General features: G+C 50.7%; 1 protein-coding gene across 3 annotated transcripts in view; it reads right to left on the bottom strand.

Moving 5' to 3' along the window:
- Nucleotides 1–21,395, bottom strand: part of HIVEP3 (HIVEP zinc finger 3) — a 473,741-nt gene that overhangs the window by 76,553 nt on the left and 375,793 nt on the right. The window lies entirely within an intron of this gene.

Raw genomic sequence — 21,395 nt, 5'->3', positions numbered from 1 at the left:
CTGGCTCCTGCAACGAGGACCCGTCTGTAAGAGTGGCTTAGATAAGACGGGTTGATTTCTGTCTTGTGTACGCCTGAGTGTAAGTGGCCATGGGCTGATGTGGTGGCTTCACAGTGTGAGTCTCTTTGCACTTGCTCCTCTGTCATCCACAGCATTTGGCTTCCAACTTCCACCATCGTGTTTACATTCTGGTCAGCAGGAAAGGGAAAAGGGATCGCAAGGCTGGGAACTGGACACATTATTTCAGGTCTCAGTAGCCACATGGCCCCCCCTCACTGCCAGAAGGCCTTGGAAATGCAGTCCGTAGCTGGGTGGCCATGTGCCCTGAGCAAATATTTATCACTACAAAGACGAGGAAAAGGATATTGATGCAACAATGAACCGGAGAGGGCTTCCTGTGAGGTTTCTGGTCTATTTTTCTGACAGGTTTGTCCTTGAATATGATAGTGAGATCATGAGCCCATCCTACTGAGGGGGGGGGGAGGGGTTCTAAGCAAGAGGGTGGAGGATTATGATGGCAAGTCTCCCTGTAAGGACTATGGGGAGGAAGGCAGCTAGGGGACTCCTGAAGTGGGTGGGGTGGTAGATTTCACTGGAGGCAAGACTGCCCATGCCACCCACGCGCTCCCTGCTCCCACACTGGGTTGGCAGGGAGTCTGTATTCCCTCAGCTGGGCTTCTCTCAGACCCTGGCCCCATCGCTTTTTTTAGATAGTATGTCTAAGATTGGGATGGCCTGCCACTGGCCACCTTCTTCCCCACATAGAAGGCGAGAGGGGTTGAGCAATCACTCAGGTCTTTGGGGTCTCCTGGTCTGATTTCTCTGTCTATGCCATCTCGCGGGTTTCCGATCTTCCTGAGACCTATTGATATTTTGGCCCGCATTCTATCTTGTTTCCCAATATTATGATGTCAGCCTTCCAAAAACGGCTTTACCTTCTGGCAATTCTAGAAGAGACGTGGAGCTGGACACCTACATGCTGGTGGTTAGGAAATCACATGTCGTGGTTCATTGGCAGAGAGGCCAATGCCCCTTCCAGGCTAGTGACACATCAGGAGGAGAGATGGGTCTTTCCAGCTGAGGGCCATCATCTTAGAACCCCACAATGTCCACCCCCATGCAGTGTGCCCTCGATGGTCCCGCCACCGAGGCAGCAAAACCCACCCAGTTCTACGAAGAGCTGGGACAGCTTATCTAGCTTGCCTGGGCAGACTGTGGTCCACCCACCAGTAGTCAGTGACCGGGACTACCCAAGGGGCCTGCAAGCCACTGTATGGGCACCTAGCATACTGCTTTTGTCCTCTTTCAGCCTCTGGGGAGAGCCTTTGGAGGTAACTGATCACGAACCCTCTGTACCTTGCCACCCACAAGAGCTGAGAGTCACGTAGCTGTTTGCACTAAGAGCTGAGAGAAAGGGGCTCCACCTTGTCCCCCCGGAGGCTGCCCAGAGGCTATCTTTAGTCTACAACAGCTCCCCTTCCTAAGGTCCCCTAGGCTCCCTACATAGTATAGGCTCCATGGCATGGCTCTGAAGGCATCTTCAGGGGCTCCTGCTTGCAACTTTAGGCTCATCTCTCCCCTTCTCTTTCCAGCCTGTGTGTTCTCACCACAGGGAGCTGCAGACTTCTCAGAACACACACCGTTCCATCACCCCAAATGCCCTGTCCCTCCCAGACTTGTAGCGAACTCCTCAATGTCCTTCAGACCCACCCGTGATGGTTAATATTATGTGCCAGCCTGGCTGGGCCATGGTACCCAGACGTTTGGTCAAATGTTATTCTAGATGTTTCTGCGTAGGTATTTTGTAGATGAGATTAACATTAATCTGCTCTGCTCTGCGTAAAGCAGACCCTCTCCAGAATGCGGGTGAATCTCATCCAATAAGTGGAAGGCCTGCATAGAACAAAGACTGACCTCCCCTGAGCAGGAAGGAATTCTGCCAGCAGACGGGTGGCCTCTGGATTCGAACTATGACTCTCTTGGGCCTGCAGCCTGCTGGCCCACCCTGCAGATTTTGGACTTGCCACACCTCCATAATTGTGTGAGCCAATTTCTTAAAAGAAATCTCTCTCTCTCTCCAAATATATGTATTTACATCTTTCTGGTTCTACTCCTTCGGAGAGCCCTGACCTCACAGCACCCCAGGCATCAAATCCTCCAGCAAGCCTTCCATGCCCCTCTAACATTCAAATGCCGCTGTATGTCTCACACTGTGTTGGAGTTTGTTTACAGGCTTTTCTCCTCCGAAGAGACAGGCTTCTTTTAGGCCAAGGAGCTCTCTCACTCGCCATTATATCCCTAGCACCTCGCACAGTGGCAGACACAAAAATAAATAGTACTTAATGGCTAATATTGGCCCAAGGGAAGGTGAGCTACTTAGAACAAGAGAGGACTAAAGCAGGTGGCCTAGGGGAGTCTCATTGCGTAGAGGGAATCAGGTCAAACTCCTTGAAAAGGGTCCTGTAAGATGGGCCAGAGAGGGACAAGGGAAACAGTTCCCGAAAACCAGGCTCCTAGAGCCACTCCGAAATACAGGTCAGCAAAGGGCCTGTACCAGTTCAATGTCGGGGCAGGCCCCATGGGTCAGCCTACAACCAGTCCAGCCTCCTTGGCCCCACCCAGGAACTCGGTGTCATTCCATATCTACAAGACCACGATGTCTTGTCAGGAATTCCCACTTCGGTCTTCCTTTTTTGATGACAACTAAGCTCCAAAAACACTCGGGGAATGCACTGTTTGTGACCTTGAGGGGAGCAGTTCTCTGCGTTCTCTAGCTTGTTACCTGCTCCCCTGATCTCTCTAGCTGTGTCTTCATCAAGCAAGAAGATGTTGCCAAGTAGAGTTTTCTGAAGCTGAGTTACAAAAAAGGGGGGGCTCCTTGCAACCCACACCTCCTTACATCCTTTTCTCCATCCGAACTGAAACCAGGTGGGTTTGAAAATTCTACCCTGGCGGGAGGCAGGGGCTGAGGATGCAGGGCAGGAGGGGGACCCTTTCAGAAGCACCGCTCTGCATTTCCCAAGGCTCCGAGCATAGGTCTCTGGCCACCCGGTGCGTTGTGAACAAATAAATGAGTGAAGGAACAGACGGTAAACTGAACGGGTACAGCACACCATCAGTTCCTCCTTACAGAACAACCCAGGACCAAGTGCCTTTAATTCAGGAAAGAGGAAAACAGCCAGAAGAAAAGATAAGCTATAGATTGACGAAGGGACTGGGGCCTTAAGAAAGATGAATCACAGTGGGATGCCTGGGTGGCTCAGTCCTTGAGCCGCTGACTCATGATTTCAGCTCATGTCAAGATCTCACGGCTCATGGGTTCGAGCCCCGCGTCGGGCTTTGTGCTGACAGCATGGAGCCTGCTTGGGATTCTCTCTCCCTCTCTCTCTGCCCCTTCCCTGCTCTCTCTCTCTCTCTCTCTCTCTCTCTTTCTCTCTCTCAAAATCAATTAACTTAAAAAAAAGATGAACACATCTTATGACAAGAAGACAAACTGAGAATCAACTGGGATAATTACAAGGGGGGCTGACATTACTGAGCGCTATGTGCCAGACGCTCTGCTAAGAACTTGAAGCCTGTTGAGCCCCCAAAGCAACCCCGTGAGGCAGGTAATATCTTTAAGTCCATTTTACAGATGAGGCAAGTCAGGCCCAGAAAGTCACACGACTTGTCCAGGGGCGCACATGCAATAAAGGGTTGGGCTGGGAGTCAAGGTTGGCAGGTGGCTCCAGAGCATGTGCTCCTAACCACCTCCCCTTGTGGCACTGGCAGCACTTAACCCCGGAAACAAGGAAAAGCTTGGATTTTGCTCGAGGTCAAGGGGATGGACCCAGGCCCGGGGATCTAGCCGCTTGGCTCCGCCCCCACCTCACTGTGCTTCCGGGGCAGTCATCCCTGATCTGTGCTGCCTGTTCCCATATTTGAAAAAAGAGGGTATTGCACTCGGCTGGGTTCTGGGGACCTTACCTACCCTGGTGCTCTGGAATCTGCTGCTCCCTAGCTGGGTCTGCCAGCTGCCCCGGGGCCTGCCCACCCCAGAAAGCCTCACGCTAGCCCACACTGAGCCCTCCAGCTAGGCCTGTTGGGTATGGACTCCCACTTCTTGCCGTTCTAGGCTTCTTTTCCAGGACCTGACCTCCTCTCGCCCTCCCACCTGCTTGTGATGTCCATGCCCCACACCTCTCCAGCTTCCCAACCTCCTCCTTCCCACTCCTTCCCACCTGGGCCCACAGTACTCCCCACCTTTCTGTCTCCTGACCTTCATTCACCCTGACAAATACGGAGTCCTGAACTCAAGAACCAGGAGGGGTTTATTGACACGAAAAATAAATACACCGGGGCCTAGAGCTACCCTCCCAAGTACCTCCTTCCAGAGCCTGACAATGCCAGCCCCAGCCTCCACCCTTCATCTTGGATCCTGAGAAGGTGGGCAGAGGTGGGACCTTGAGACTCTGGTGCCCTTTTCCTTTGCCCAGAACCTCAGAAGACCCGATAGCATTTCTTGTTTATCCCGCAGAAATGGGGCAGCCTCTGCCCGCTGCAGGCCAGCACCAGTGTGGCAGGGTTAAATGCCGCAGGACACGCCCCTAGAGGCTCTAGGGCATCTGGAAGGGGGACCCAGGGGTGGCCTGGGGAGGGAGTGCTAGAGGGTAGCCAGGACTGCTGGGTGCTGAGTCATGTCCCCAAAGTGCCAACCCTGCTCACTCACCTGCAGGGACTTCCCGTTCCCTCCACAGAACTCCCAAATGCTCTAACACACACTACAATCCTCTACAAACGGGTTTCCCAATACGTTAGGCCCAAGTAAGTGATTCCTCTTTCCCAAACAGGATCACACCCTTGCCCTCCTGCACAGGACATGCACAGCTCCCCTCTCCCATGGCAGCGACAGTGGCACATTCTCGATTGCTTACTACACGCACAGGGCTGGGGACGAGCCAGTTTACACTGTGTCGCCTCACCGAGCTAAGAGTCTCACGTGTTAGATCTTTACCTACAGATTTTAGAAGCAGAGGCTATTGTTTAAATTACCTTTATGTTCCCTGTGCCCTCCCTGTGGGCGCCCACAGGTGTTTGTGGCTTGATGAGTGAATAAATGAATGAATGAAGTCACGATTGTGGAAAACCTTGGTTAATGAGTAGTTTACAGAAGTTACCTTAATTCTTTTCTGGAAAAAAGGAACAGGTTAACCTCTGAAACTAGAAATACCAATCTGTTAATGAATAGAATTTTCCTTTTTTTTTTTTTTAAATGTTTATTTATTTTGAAAGAGAGAGACAGAGAGAGCACGAGCAGGGGAGGGCAGAGAGAGAGGAAGAGGCAGGATGCCAAGTAGGTGCCGTGCTGCCAGTGGAGAGCCTAACGCGGGGCCCGGGCCCGTGAACTGTGAGATCATGACCTGAGCCAAAAATCAAGATGCTTAACTGACTGAGCCACTCGGGCGCCCCAATGAATAGAATTTTCTAAATATTGAGTGTCATTCTCATAAACATAACTTCTGCAACCTGCTATATTAGGCGGTGTTAGTATAATTCACATACCATACATTTCACTCTCTTAAGTGCACAATGAAGTGGTTTTTAGTATATCCATAAGATTGTGCAACCATTATCACTATCTAATTCCAGAACATTTCCATCACTCCAGAAAGAACCCTGGTACCCATTAGCAGTCATTCCACATTCTCCTCCCCTTTCCCAGTCTCTGGCAATCATTAATTTATCTACTTTCTGTCTCTATGAATTTGCCTCTTCTGGACATTTTATGTAAATGGAATCATACAATCTGTGGTCTTTTGTGTCGGGCTCCTTTCACTTAGCATAATGTTCTTAGTCATTTGCTTTAAAAAATATCAGTATTTCACGGAGTTTCTCAGAGCATCTTGGGCCCCGGGGGTTCTGAGGCCATAATGCCTGTGTGACATGCTGGTCGGAGCCGGCCACCATGAGCCATCAGGACAGCATGGGGCCCGGCAGCAGATGTATGGAACCACGCAGCAAGGGAGTTGGATGGTGGTCACAGTCTGGGGCCAGCAACAGAACCAGTGGTTAGGAACCAGTTAAGCATGGGAATCGTACTCGGAATGTTCCTTGTGGGGTGGGACCCCTGTGGTGTGCTCAGGAGAGCCCAAGGGACCAGCTACCTGCAAATCCCATTCTCTGGTAGGGAGAGAGGTATGTTAAGGACACCAGTCCTGGACCTGCTATTCTGGCTTTGAATGGAGAGCCCCATTTCTAAGATGGTCTCAAAGCTCAACAGAAGTTGTGGGTCCCCATGGCTTGGCTGGTTCAGATCTGGGGGGTGCAGAATGGACATGCCAACTGCTTCCCCACCCTCTCTGACCCCGGGCATCCTTTTAGCGGGGAAGTTGCTCCTGGCAGGAAATCCCAACAGGCTGAGTGGAGTCAAGAACGCTTTGGTCTTAGTTTGTCCATGAATTGATTAATTAATTAATAGTTAATTCCCTTTTTGTGTTTTTGTTTGTTTGCAATTTTAACTTGCTTTATTCCACAGAGGATCTGATACGGTTTACAAAAACAAAATAGCATGAATTAAAAATGACAAACCAGGGAGGGGCGCCCGGGTGGCTCAGTCGGTTAAACGGCCCGGGTCATGATCTTGAGGTTCTCACGAACCTGCCTCGTGCTCTGCGCTGACAGCTCCGAGCCTGGGGCCTGCCTTGGATTCTGTGTCTCCCTGTCTCTCTGCCCCTCCCCAGCTGGCACTCTGTCTCTGTCCCCCTCAAAAATAAGATTAAAGAAATGTTAAAAAAAAAAAAAGACAACCCAATCCAGAGGAAATAGAAGACACAAGGCTTAGACCAGAAGGGCTAAAAGAACATGGATAAGGAGGGGAGAAGGCCCCACATGGTGGCTGTATTCAGGGCCTGGATTCAGGGCGTAACTTCTTGGCAGTGAAAAGAAAGGACAACAACACAGCTCAGTGTCCTGATGATAAACACACCAGTTGCTTGGAAAAAAGCACAGCTCTTCTTGGCGCTAAGATATGAAGGGAATGTGTCTCATGCTGTTTCCAAAAGGGAGCCATCCATGAAGTCATCCCTCCAGTACAACTTAAGCTCCTTTGGGCTGGGTCTGCTGGCATCTAAGACTACCCTTTATTTACATCATCAGCTTTTGTTTTTGGAAAGACTGTGCCATTCGGTGACCATCATTCCAAGTTTTGCCAGAAACACGTACCATCTGTTCTGTTATTTATGTAATATTTTCATTTACATTGACTTGAGCTTGCCCTATTAAAACATGGGCTCCACCAAAGCAATAGGGATCATAGGCGTAACTCTAGGGTTTCACTGAGTTAAAGACGTTACTATTAACATAGATAATTTCACGCATGTTCCTCTGAAAATCACCTCACGTTCTACTAACGGTTTGTGTCCCACTAGTAGAACTCACGATGCACTGGGGTACATCTCCCTTTATGGACAGCAAAGCTTCCCCTCATCCCCCTCCACCTGATGGAGTGATGAAGACGGTCTATGCACCAGACCTGGTTTAGGGTCTCCTGTCAAACCCTGTAATCGTAGAGCTGGAAGGGCCCCTGAGCAGCATCCAAGTTAAAGCCTACATGTGACAGATGAAGATGCTAAGGCTCAGAGAGCAGAAGGTCCTTGTCCCAAATCACAAGGCCAGTGACAGTGTGAGGACCCGTCCCAGCCTCACCTTCATCATGGCTCCAGATGGATGGATAAGCATTTATATAACCGAAGACTGGAACCCACTGAAGGAGGCTGGTTAATACACGGGTGGGGTCTCACCCAACTCCACAGCAAGCCCCGTGAGGGCAGGAACCACGTCCATTTTGTTCACCACGGTAAATCCAGTACCCAGCACTCTGCCTGGCACATAGCAGGTGCTCAGAAAACACTGGTGGGATGTTACTGCCAAGTTCAGGATGATGATCACTTCTGGGACGGCGGGAGGGAGGGACCTCAGATTGTGCAGCGACTTCCAACTGTATTTGCTGAAGTGTTTTTCAAGTGGGGCCGTGGGTGTTCTGCCATTTGTTATATTATTGTCTATATTGTTGTTTCTATCTGGTTGAAATATTTTTTAAAATTTAAATATATTTGTTAAATACATAAATAAATACAATGTCCCTTAACAAGTGTTTTTTTTTTTTTTTTTTCTCCGCTAATATAATCCTCTGTGCTGTAGCTCAAATGACTTTAACCGCAGTGGAAGAAATGGTTCTGATTTCCATCGATACCCTCGCTGGGGGTCTTCTCAGCTTTTCACCTCTCTCTCCACTTCCAAAGCCTGTGGCACTTGAGGGGTGAATCGGAGCACGACTGAGGCCAACCAAGGCACAGGGTGCATCCCAAACCTGGCCATGGCATCACTGGCGTGGCTCACGCAAACTGAGGTGATCCGGGAAGACAATTGGAGAGCCCCGGCTGGATGCGCAAGGGCTCCGCTGATGAGCGCCCCATCAGGGCAATGAGCACTTCTGTAAAACCAAGCCACCAACCAACATCTGTGTTCCCCACCTGCATAAGACAAGTCTTGGCATATATATATATATATATATATATATATATATATATATATATATATGTATGTATATGTGTACGTATATGTGTATGTATATGTGTATGTATACGTATATGTGTACGTATATGTGTATGTATATGTGTATGTATACGTGTACATATACATATACGTACACGTATACGTATATGTATATATACACACACACACACACACACAATTTTTTGGATCAAATGCCAGGTTAGGTTGTACATGGAGGTTGCCAAAGTGGACCCACAAAGTCTCAGTGTTGAGCTTGGAAGGGACTTTCTAGGGCACTGGCACTAGCTCCCAAAGCAGCTTGCAGGCCTCCCTTAGGGGCTACTCCCAGGAGACGACTCACAATCTGGGGCAACACAAGAGTGCTGATGCATACGGGCACTTGTACTCCAACGTTTATAGCAGCACTTTCAATAGCCAAATTCTGGAAAGAGCCTAAATGTCCGTCAACTGATGAATGGATAATGAAGGTGTGGTTTAGATATACCATGGAATACTACTTGGCAATGAGAAAGAACAAAATCTGGCCATTTGCAGCAACGTGGGTGGAACTGGAGGGTATTACGCTAAGTGAAATAAGTCAGGCAGAGAAAGACAGATACCATATGTTTTCACTCATATGTGGATCCTGAGAAACTTAACAGAAGACCAGAGGGGAGGGGAAGGGGGAAAAAAAGTTACAGAGAGGGAGGGAAGCAAACCATTAGAGACTCTTCAATACTGAGAACAAACTGAAGGTTGGTGGGGGTGGGGGAGAGGGGAAAGTGGGTGATGGGCATTGAGGAGGGCACCTGTTGGGATGAGCACTGGGTGTTGTATGGAAACCGATTTGACAATAAATTATATTTAATGTTAAAAAAAACAAGCTGGGACAACAGCACTTTTTCTTCTTTCTTTCTTTCTTTCTTTCTTTCTTTCTTTCTTTCTTTCTTTCTTTCTTTCTCTTTCTTTCTTTCTTTCTTTCTTTCTTTCTTTCTTTCTTTCTTTCTTTCTCTTTCTTTCTTTCTTTCTTTCTTTCTTTCTTTCTTTCTTTCTTTCTTTCTTTCTCTTTCTTTCTTTCTTTCTTTCTTTCTTTCTTTCTTTCTTTCTTTCTTTCTTTCTTTCTTGCAAACCATCAGGGGATGTATTCTTTTGTTTTTATAAAAATGGCATCACCCTATGCACGTTACTCTGCATCTAGCTTTTCTCATGAACAATCTTTCTAGGCCAAAGGCTGACATTTTTTGAGCGGTTAGTATATACGAGGCACAGTCATTAGCACCTCACGTGCGTCAAGCCTATAGGGAAGGCACTGTTATAATCCCTACCTTGCCAAAGAGGAGACTGACGGTCAGAGAGGTCATGTAACAGTTTGTAAATAGTGGGATCCAGATTTGAACACTGGCAAAAGCTGTCTCTAGACCCCGTGTTCCCAGTCACTGCTCTTTACTGCCTTCCTAAACAGATTCAGGGTCTGTCTCGTTCCATTTAATAGCTGAATAATGGGCCACAGTTTGGATACGGCACCTTCAAACTTTCTCTACTGTTCCGTTTTCATATATTTTTTTCTAACTTTTTTGCCAGTGGAATTTTGCATTAAACATCCTTTGCACACATATCTTTACAGATGGATGCTATTGTTCCATAGGCCAGGTTCCCAGAAATGGGACCACGGGTCAAAGGGGTATGTGTGTTTTGGATGAGAATAGCTATGAGGCCCACTGTTTGCCACAACTTCCTAAGGATGAGCCATGTGATTGGAACTCACTGGTTTGATTCTGTCTTGAGGACATATTTCTGACCCCTCTCCTCCAGGACAATCCCTGAGATGGTTGAGGACAGTCTTCTCTTCCCTAGTTTCCTTACATGTTCCTCTCATAACATGGTTACATGTTCCCTATGGTTGATCCAGATACCTCTTAAAGTACGGCACCTTCTGGGGGCGCCTGGGTGGCGCAGTCGGTTAAGCGGCCGACTTCAGCCAGGTCACGATCTCGCGGTCCGTGAGTTCGAGCCCTGCGTCGGGCTCTGTGCTGACAGCTCGGAGCCTGGAGCCTGTTTCCGATTCTGTGTCTCCCTCTCTCTCTGCCCCTCCCCCGTTCATGCTCTGTCTCTCTCTGTCCCAAAAATAAATAAAAAACGTTGAAAAAAAAAATTAAAAAAAAAAAAGTACGGCACCTTCTGGAGTGACCTCCTCCTCATTGAAAGACACAGAGAGAGAGAGACAGTATTTTTTCTGATGTCAGTGGTGCAGTAGGTAGGATCCAAGGAGGTGGGGTTCCAAGTTCTTTTCAGCCCCTGCCAAGCCATACACACCTGCCTCCCTGAGAAAAAGACCAACCAAATTCTACCGCCACATGATAAGAAAACGGACCTCATTCTTCAATTAGGGAAAATGCCAATGATTTTGGAGCTGGACAGACCATCAAGCATCTTCTAGCTCAGTGCTTTCTTTTATGAACGAGCCCTGGAGGGCAATGACCAGCTCAGGCTCACACGTGGGGTGTGGGAGCTGGGAGCAGGGTCACCGGGGGGTTCTTCTCTCCAGCTCTCTCTGCCTGCTGGTTCTTAGGAACCATCTTACTAGAAAGGCACTGTGTAAATATTTTGCTAAGGAGCCAAGAGAGGAAACTTACCCAGGCTGAGCGGCCCTGTGCTGGGCGCTGGCCATGGACACAATGCTCAATGAGGGCCATTATCTGGGAAGGGAGGGCTGTTTGTTCCGCTTCAGGACGGTGCCAGAGCCCGGAGCCACCAGGCTTGCCACTCTGGCTGCCACACAGAAGAGTCTCCTTGCACTCAGCAGACTCTGCGGTTATGCAATGCTGGGCCAGAAGGTTAACTCTCCCCAGACGGGAGCCAAGCCTTGGTCCTTCCTGCCTGAGCATGTCCATCAGAAAATGCTTAAAATTGAGGGCCTCCTTGTTTGCAAAAAATGCTCAGACCCTGAAGCTGCTGGTTTATTCCCAAGGGTGTAGTAAGCCCATCTGGCACCTTCCTACCAAGGCACTGGGTCCCAGCCACGGTGACTGCTCTCTGCTCTTCAAGCATCGCTCACGGGCCATGTGGCCCTGCTTCCCCATCAGCGCTCCTGCCCTTCTAAGAATGTTCCTCTTGCCCCTCCCCCTCTACAGTGGTGCTGGTTGAGTGCTTCTCCCTCTCTAGTTTTCTATTTTATTTTATTTCTTTTAGAGAGAGTGAGCGAGCAAACGAGTGCAAGTGGGGGAGTGGGACAGAGGGAGAGAGATAACCCCAAGCAGGCTTCATGCTCAGCATAGAGCTCCATCCTCATGACCACCTGAGCCAAAATCAAGAGTGGGACGCTCAACCAACTGAGCCACCCAGGCGCCCTGAGCGTCTCTGTCTCTTAAGCACAAGTTCTACCCCACATTCACAAAGCCTTCCCCGACCACCCCAGCCATCAGTCCTGGAGCTGAAGGAGTGAGTTTTCAAAGCAAAAGCAACCTTGGATGTTATCTATCCAACCGCTCCATTTTCCAGATGAGGAAACTGAGGCTGAAAGCCGTTGACTAGCCTGAGAACAGACTGAATAAATGTGAGTATCCGCAGGGTTCTCCTCCCCTAGACTCTCTCACACCTCACATCCCATCTGTCAGCAGATTATGCTGGCTCGGCCTTCAGACGGTTCCCAGAATCCGACCACTTCCCACCGCCTCCACAGTCGCCAGCCTGGTCTGTGACACCATCACCTCCTGATGACGACATCAGCCTCCCAGCTGGTCTCCCATCCTGCGCTGGCCTCCTGCAGCTCGGTCTCCACACACAGTCAGGGTAGACCTTTTAGGACCCTCGGCAGATCTCCAAGGACTTCTCAATTATCTGCCCGCCTGCCACCGTCCCCTCTCCAGCCTCCTCTCCTCCGAGGCCCCACCCCTCACCCCTCCAGCCACACTGGCCCCAGGGAGGTCCCCCTCCATGTGATCATGCCTCTGCCCCGAACACTCTTCCCCAGGGAGGACACAGCTCATTCGCTTCCCCGTTAGTTCTTTGCTCAAATGCCACCCTCCGAGGCCCACTCTGACTGCTTGGATCCTTTTCTTTCCTGACTCACCCTGCCACATACTATGTATTTTACTTAAGTACAAGATAATATCTGGGGCGCCCGGGTGGCTCAGTCGGTGAAGCGTCCGACTTCAGATCAGGTCATGATGTCAGGGTTCATGAGTTCGAGCCCCGCATCAGGCTCTGTGCTGACAGCTCAGAGCCTGGAGCCTGCTTCGGATTCTGTGTCTCCCTCTCTCCCTGCCCCTCCCCGGCTAGCACTCTGTCTCTCTCTCTCTCAAAAATAAATAAACACTAAGAAAGAAAAAAGATAATATCTATGTATTTATTTTGTAGGTAATATGAAATATGTGTTATGTGACAAGGTGAATATGTGCGTCTCTTTCCCCTATCACAATGTAGCTCCAAGAGGTAGAATCTGCCTTTTGTCACCTAGAACGCGATGTGGCGTCTTCTCTTTTAGGCATGGCTGATTTTAAGGATGAGCCACCTCTCAGGATGGAGGAGGGTGATGGTGGCACCGTGCCACAGTGCATGTGAGCTGGAGGTGGGGGAGGGGACGAGTTTGGTGGCACAGGCAGGATCAACAGAAGGAGAGGCTCTGAAGGCTCTAGGGAGGCCAGCCGAGAGGCTGCCCCGATGCCATATATTTAGGACCTAATGGGAGAAGAACCCAGACCTCAGCCGGGCCCAGGTAGGGCCGCTTCGGAACAGCTGATTAATCCCGAGAGAGAGGCTCAGAAGACCCAGGTGTGGCTGGCCCCTCCCTGCTTTCAGGGAATCTGCAAGTCCAAAATCTATCGCTTTAAAAGCTCTCCGGTGGGAGACTCGTAGACCAGGCCACGTTTGGGGACCTCAGCCAAATCCCTCTGTGAAGAGCTTTATTCCCAGGAATAAATATCGGCTGAGCGAATAAAGGGAGAGCCAGAAGGGAAAGGGAAGGAGCTAAGACAGACCCGGGAGAGGAGAAGGAGGCCCGGAGCCCCAACACGATCCCACGGGCGGGTGCCAACCAGCACCCGGCACAGACCGAATGGCTTGTCCCGACAGGTGGGACAGGCGGTTCCCGTCCCCACTTGCTCTCCCACACCTGCGGCCATGCTGATCGGAAGCCCAAATCTCGAGCAAACAGAACCTCGTGATTTCGCTTTTATTTTGACTGACAGTTTTATTTACCCATGGCACCATTTCTTTGAGCTTGGCCGGTTTTGTCCTAAAGAGGGGCCCGAAGGGTGTTCCTGGGTGACTGGCGGTTGACCCCTCTTTTCTGGGTCGGCCCCAGCCCGTCCCAACTCCGCTTCTCCGCACACTTCGTGGGCTTTTTCACGAAGAGCCTTTTCTTCTAGATGTGTGCTCATCCCTCAGGCGCTGGTCCTTAATCCTCTGCGTGTCTCTCTGCCATTTCTTGCCCTGATTAGCAGCTTCCACGGCTGCACACGTCACCGGTGCTGCCCCGGAACTCCCCAGGCAGACGTTTCCAGCGGTGACGGCTCAGCTTGGCCAACCATCAAATGCAATATGCTTCGCGCCAACCTAATCTCTCCCCCTCTGCATCGGGTATGGCCATTCTCCTTACACTTCCAGGCTCGCCGCATCAGAACCACCCCAGAATCCCACCCTTCCGCCCCCACGTCACCTCTTCCGCCCACCCCACCCGTTCCCTCATTGGTTCAGCTGTGTGCCAGCCTGTGCTGGGGTCTGGGGACATTCACCATATCTGTTTTCTCCTCTCTCTGGGGAACCTCCAGGGCCACCCCGGGCCCTAGGGTTGTGAGGGGAAGCCTGTGCCAAACTAGCCAGTCCCACGTCCACAAGTAATTCACAGAGTGATCTTGGGCAAGTCACTTCCCGTGTCTGAGCTTGGGTGTTTTTATCTGCTCTTGGAAAAGATGATCCATTCCTGCTTCGCCTCTCCCCAGCCTGGCAGAGACGTGCACGGGTGATGTCAATCTACAGAATGCGTGTGGCCATCACCTTCAACCGTACTGCAGCCTTCTTCCTCCTACAGACCATGGCTTTAACCCTCTCTAGCCCCCCAGCCTCCTGAGACAGGGCTGTAGAATCTGTGGGGGTTTTTGATGTTTAATTTTGAGAGAGAGACAGAGTGTCAGTGGGGGAGGGGCAGAGAGAGAGGGGGACACAGAATCTGAAGCACCGAGCTGTCAGCACAGAGCCCAGTGCGGGGCTCGAACTCACAAACCGTGAGATCATGACCGGAGCCCAAAGCAGACACTTAACTGACTGAGCCACCCAGTCGTCCCAGAATCTGTGTTTTAAAGAAACACCCAGGGGCGCCTGGGTGGTTCATTGTGTTAAGCATCCAACTCTTGAAATCAGCTCAGGTCAGGATCTCACGGTCCTGAGATTGAACCTCTGCGTCTGTGTGGAGCCTCTCCCAGTGTGGAGCCTGCTTAAGATTCTCCCTCTCTGCCTCTGCCTCTCTCTCTCTCTCTCCCCTGCCCCCTCTCTAAAAAATAAAAATAAAGAAAAATAAAGAAACACCCCAGGCAATTCTGTTGTAGGGGGTGGTCTATGAGCCACACTTGGGGAAATTCTGGCTCGAGAGATGTTCCAACCCCCTCTGCACTGCGGAGCAGGCCCCACCCTGATTTCCAGGCCCAGGCCCCAGTCTCTCACAGGAGGCCCTCAGTGGTCACCAGGGTGGGCTGTCCGCTCACCAGCCTGAACCCAGAGCCGAGTGTTATTTCTTGCCATTTCCCCAGCACGGAGAGCCTTCCTGACCTCCCTCTCTCTGAACCTCTTTCCCACCCCGCAAGGTCCAACTCAGATGACTTCTCCTTCCTCCACAAAGGTCAGAAGCACCTTGTCCTGGGCACCCCAACAGACACATTCCCTGTCACTTCCATCCTGGGTTGCTGGCTGGCTTTTCACCATCTCACATCTTAGCTTCCTAGCCAGGCTGTAAGCTCCCTAAGGGCAGCCGTCTGTCTTACAGGTCTTTTGTGTTCAGTAACAAGGCTTACCGAGCAGCTACAAACACTCAAACACACACCAGCACACCTGAAGGAGGGGGGCAGAATTCCTGCGTGAGGGGTGTCCTCTCTAAAGCAAAGACAGAGGGTGCTTGCACACATGCCCAGAGCAGAAATCCAGAGAACCCACAGAACCCCAGGGCAACAGTTCCTAATGTCGTGGCGGAGAAGCACGAGGGCGGGGGCAGAGAAGGAGATTCCAGAAGGAAGGAACTTTGGGTAAAGTGTGAGGAGTCCTTTCTGCACAGCAGTTGGGGAGGAGGAGGAAGAGCGACGGAGGAACGGAAACGGGCTGGATGAGGGAAGCTGAGCCGAGGAGATGGACATATCCTTGTAGGTCAAATCCGACCCGCTGCCTGTTTTTGTCCATGGAGTTTTACTGGAACATGGCTATACTCATTCCTTTACACGCTGTCCGTGGCTGCCTTCATGCAGCACAGTAGAGGTGACCAGGTGCAAGGGAGACCGTGTGGCTCGCAAAGCTTAAAATATGTACTATCTGGCCATTTAGAAAAAAAATGTTGCTGATCCCGGCCATGCATGTAGGAAGATATTGGTGGGTTTTAAGCAGGGGATGGCATGGTCAGATTTGTGTTTTATCTTTCTATCCCTCTGGGACAATGTAGGGATGGGTGGGGCGGATGAGCTGGCTGGAAGGGAAGGTGGTTGGGGGGCTAGTTAACTGTCCAGGTGGGGGGCGAATATGACACCATTGCTGTTGTTTATAAAGAGATCTATTTATTTATTAATGTTTATTTATTTTGAGAGAGAGAGAAAGTGAGGAGGTGAGGGGCAGAGAGAAAGAGAGAGAGAGAGAGAATCTCTTTTTTTTTTTTTAATGTTTTTATTTTTGAGAGACAGAGAGAGCACAAGCAGGGGAGGGGCAGAGAGAGAGGGAGACACAGAATCCGAAGCAGGCTCCAGGCTCTGAGCTGTCAGCACGGAGCCCGACGCGGGGCTCGAACTCACAGACCGGGAGATCATGACCTGAGCTGAGATCAAGAGTCAGACGCTTGCCCGACTGAGCCACCCCGGGGCCCCTGTCACGAGATTTATTAAGAGTTGCTGTGTGCCTGCACCGGGCTACGCCCTTTACACATACTCCCTCACTTCCTGTGCACAGCAAGTGCAGGTAAGTGCTGTTCTCCTCATCTTACAAATAAGGCACAGAGAAGGGGAGCGGCTTGCCCAAGGTCACACAGCCGGTAGGCAGCAGAGCCAGAACGCAAGCCCAGTGCCAAGCTCGAGATCTTCAGGGTCAAGCGTGTGTGCTTGTTGACAGATCCCTTCATGCCTCCCTGAGAATGCACAGAACACAAGTCTTCTATAGGAGAAAATCTTCCCTGAGTCGAGTCAGGCAGGAAGTGGGAGGCAGGAGTGTGGCTATTTTGGAAAAGCGACACGAAAAACCACGAAACTTCCTACCTGTCCCGTTTTGCTCCCATCTGTCCTTGGAAACAAGGCTGCCCCTCTCTTAGAGAAAAAGGTGTTTCTCCCCACACGGTGGCTTTGCCGCTGTGGCGGGAGAGAGTGCTAAGCTTAGCACACGTTCGCTATTTTTAAAGGACTGTATAAACAAACAGGGCTATGTAAATAAGAAAAAAATGAGGTCATCCTTTTAAAAATCTAAAAATGTTCTTTTTCTACGGGGTGAGCAGCAAAACCTCAGAAAGAGCTGGTGCTTTTTTATCCCTGAGCGCCAGCCCCTCCCTCCCTTGCACCCCCCAGGGAAGGCAGGCAGCCTGTGAGTCGGGACTCCTGGGTTATATTCCTGACTCTGTGGGCTCTGCCTCAAATGCCCAAAGCCACTGCCCAACCCCAGCCACCAACTCCCTGGGGCATTGGTCCCCATCCCAGGCATTCACAAGACCCTCCTCCTGCACAAACCTGCTTCGAGTGCTGAGCCAGCTGCCCCCTGCCATCCTGCTTCCTCTACCCTGGCCCGAACCCGGGTCTGCTGAGTGGCTGCAAAGTCCTCTGCATGCTACTTAGAAGCCATTTGTGCACTCCCTCCATATCCAACCCCCCCCACCCCCGCCAACACTACAGGCTTCCCTGCACATATTCCAATCTCCCCACATTCTTCCAGACCTCCTCTCCCAAGCTGATGGCTGGAAGTCACGAGAGCAGCCAGGGGAGCTGTGTTTAGGTCATCAACTATCATCAGGAGACACCCCAAGTTTCGGCAGGAGCCCGGGAGGCTTCCCTGTTTCCCAAGAACTTCTTCCACTGACCCATCCCCCCACCCCCCGCCCACCCCCAGCCCTCAGCATCCTCAGCTCCGTGAAGCACAGAGATGAAAACCACCCATATTTGATGGGGGGGGGGGCTTTCAAACTGTGTTCCACGGAGGTATTTTAGAAGTTCTTCAAAGGTCACTCGAGAAGTTTATTCCAAAAATATAGTTCGACTCCTTTTAAATAAAACCGTGGTGGAAAATGGACCTGTGCATTCAAACATGTGCCTTAGCACATCATAGTAACCCACCAGGTACACACAACAGGTGTGGCCAGCTTAACTTGGTTTGGGCAGAACTCAGACTAAAGCCTGGGCAGGTCTTGAACTTCAGTATAAAATAGGTCTTCAAGTAGAAAGCTCGGAGCTCTTTACTGGACATGTTGCTTCTTCGGTTCAGGACTATACATCCTTACATAAAACCGCACAAACACGTACACTCTGAAACTTTGCATGATATGAGAATATAGTATGTGGATTATCACGAAGACGTCATCAAGATTGTCTGCTTCCTGTCTGAGTGTTGTAATAGGAAGGAATGCAAGCCGTTGCCTGATACTCTCAGTGATGCAAACCAGAACCATTCTCCTCCTTTCTTAATATCCATCTAACATTGAACTGAAGATCATTCGGGGCTGAAGGTAAGCGGTTAGAAGTCTGTTACCATTCACATCATCTTCTAGATAATGATTTGGGATTTTCTTAATACTGTGCGGCCAAGCCAAACAAACACAAAAAAGGCAATATTAGATGTTATAGTTGGTACGTGATAAAATGATTATCTAGAGCAGAGGCCGGCAAAATTCTATAAAGGACCAAAGAGTAAATATTTTTGACTTTGTGGGAGAGACAGTCGGTCACAATTACCCAACTCTGCCACCAGAGCAGGAAGGCAGCCATAGATAATGTGTAAGTGAATGGCACGACTATGTTCCAACAATATTTTATTTACACAAATCAGGGAAGAGCCTGGATTAGACCCGTGGGCAGTAGTTTGTTGACCCTTAATCTAGACTCTGAGATCTCAATGTTTTTATTGATGGACGTTCATAATAAATACATGTCAAAAATTGGGCACCTGGGTGGCTCAGTTGGTTGAGCGTCCGACTTAGGCTCAGGTCGTGATCTCGCGGTTTGTGAGTTCAAACCCCACACTGGGCTCACTGCTGTTGGCACAGAGCCCGCTTCAGATCCTCTGTCCCCCTTTCTCTCTGCCCCTTCCCGTCTTGCGCTCTCTCAAAAATAAATAAAAACATTAAAAAAATAAAAGATAAATGCATATCAATAAACTACCAATTTAATCTGTTTTATATTATTGACATTCCATGTAGGATTCGACTTTTAAAAATGGCTTCTAAGACCGTAGAAGTTTGCATACTACTGGCCGAGGGCTTTGCTGCTGAGAAAATGCTCTAGGGTCTGTTTTCAAATTAGGTTCATCTTGATTTATTCAGAAATCACATTTACTCTGGAGAGAGCCTCAGTCCAGGTTCCCAGTAGAGGGGGGCCATGACTCCACATCCCCCTGCCCTCCAGTAACCTCAAACATAGCCGTTCCCAAGCTCACATAGTGTGAATGGGCCTCCCCAGCATAGGGGAGTGTGCAATGTCAATGAAGGCTGGCCCCCAGCTGGCTCCTACCTGATATCCCCACCCGCTCGGGCCTGAGCCCTCTCCCTCGTTCAGAGGCCATATGTTCCAGCACCCTCCGTGGTGGCTAGGGAGTCTGTGCCAGCAGTGGGCCAGGAGCACCTGGACACTCCAGAAGCCCTGAGTCGGCACCCCATTAATCACAGAGGCTTTTATTCCCCAGGGAGAGCACAGGAGGGGGTTGGGGACCAGACTTCTTGCTGGAACTGACAGCCCATTTCCCTCTAGACCAGTCCCATCCCTTACGGATTCTTCCCTGCAGCTGTCAGAGACCACATGGACAAAAAGGGCATTTAGCAGTAAAGTAGGGGAAGGCAATGTGAAGTCTGGGGAGGATCCCCACCTGTACTCTCCTTGACGGTCCTCCCATATCTCTTCCTGCATATCCCTCTGAGGTTTCTGTTTCCAGCCAGGTTCAAGTATTTCCTGCGCACCTACTCTAATAAACCCAGATCCTTCCCCGAGACTGCTGGCGGAGAAGACCCACAAAGGCTGTGACACACACAGATGTCACAACTGCTAAACTGCGGCACCATGAGACGTCCCATGATGCCATGGAAGGGGACCGACTCATTACGGCACTGTTGATTCCTATGAAAATGTCGATATTCCTGGGGAAGGGTCATCCTTGAAGCTGTTATTGCCTTTCTTCAGGATGCGTCTTGGTGGAGAAGAGACGCTGGGTCTTTTGTGGCCAGAGGCTCTGCTCCTTACTTGCTGTGTGATTGTCTTTAAATCACTGAACCTCTCTGTGCTCAGTTTCCTTATCTCTATAAGAGGGGCGATAGAACCAAGCCTCACTCGGGTCTGTGCGGTACTCGGATTTGCCGATAAAGTCCCAGGCCCCATACGCAGCGTTGGTGGCTTTACTTCACTCTGGCTCTTGCGCTGGGAACCAGATGGCCAGAGCATGGCAGACATGACACAGCACAGCAACCAGGAGGGCAGAGAGGTGGCCAACCTGCCTGCACGAGTCCGAAGGGCTGCTGCTCACATTTGGGGATCCCTTACTACGTGTCCAGCAACGTTCCAGGGGCCTTCCCTGCATCTGCACAGCAACCTGTGAGGTGGGCGCCATTACTATCCCATTTTACAAGCGGGACCAAGCATCTTGCCTCCTAAATCGTAAATGCCTCACAAAACCGATAAGTGCCTGAGCTGGGATTTGAACCCAGGAAGGTCCAGAGCCTCCACTATTAAGCACCACATCTAACTAGTTCGTGGCACATCTCTCAGAGTGAGGCACAGGGTGAGGCACAGAGTGAGAAAGTCCTTCTTCCTCAGAGTCCAGGGGTGACTCCCCCACCTCCACTGGAAAACCCCGGTCACGGCCTGGGTCAAGGGGGCCCGCGTGGTGCAGCCGAGCTGTGGGCAGAGGCCTGGGCCCAGCTACCCCAAGGCTCCCCATAGAGGAAGGACAACTACGTACAGTGGTGCCCTCTTCGAGGGCTGCCCGAGGCCCTAGCCTCCTCTCTGTAAGTGCAAAACCACTAGGAGGATGGGGATGAGCCATTGCTCACCGCACGCCAGGCTGGGAAGGCCCTCAGAACTCACAGCCAAGCCCAGAGACCCAAACACAGGGAGAGCATCACCAGAGTCCCCAGAAAGAGGCCCCGGAGCACCCACACATCGGCTGCGTCTGAGTCAAGATACAGATTCCTGTTTCCCCCGTCCCAAGAGTCTGCTTCGGAGAACATGGGTGGGCCAGGAAATCTGCTTTGGTGGGGTAAAGTTTATTATTTATTTTGAGAGAGAGCCAGAGACAGCGTGAGTGGGGGAGGGGCAGAGAGAGAGGGAGACAGAGAATGGCAAGCAGGCTCTGCCCTGCCAGCGCAGAGCCCAACGCAGGGTTCAAACCCACGAACCGTGAGATCGTGACCAGAGCCAAAACCGAGAGTCGGCCGCTTAACTGACTGAGCCACCCAGGCACCCCCTTTGTTTTCACCAGGCAACCCCTGCAACCTA

Source organism: Neofelis nebulosa, chromosome 2 (assembly GCF_028018385.1).
Source record: "Neofelis nebulosa isolate mNeoNeb1 chromosome 2, mNeoNeb1.pri, whole genome shotgun sequence".
Classification (NCBI taxonomy): Eukaryota; Metazoa; Chordata; class Mammalia; order Carnivora; family Felidae; genus Neofelis; species Neofelis nebulosa.
Note: the sequence above shows the minus strand (reverse complement) of the source record. Positions and strands in the feature narration are given on the sequence as shown.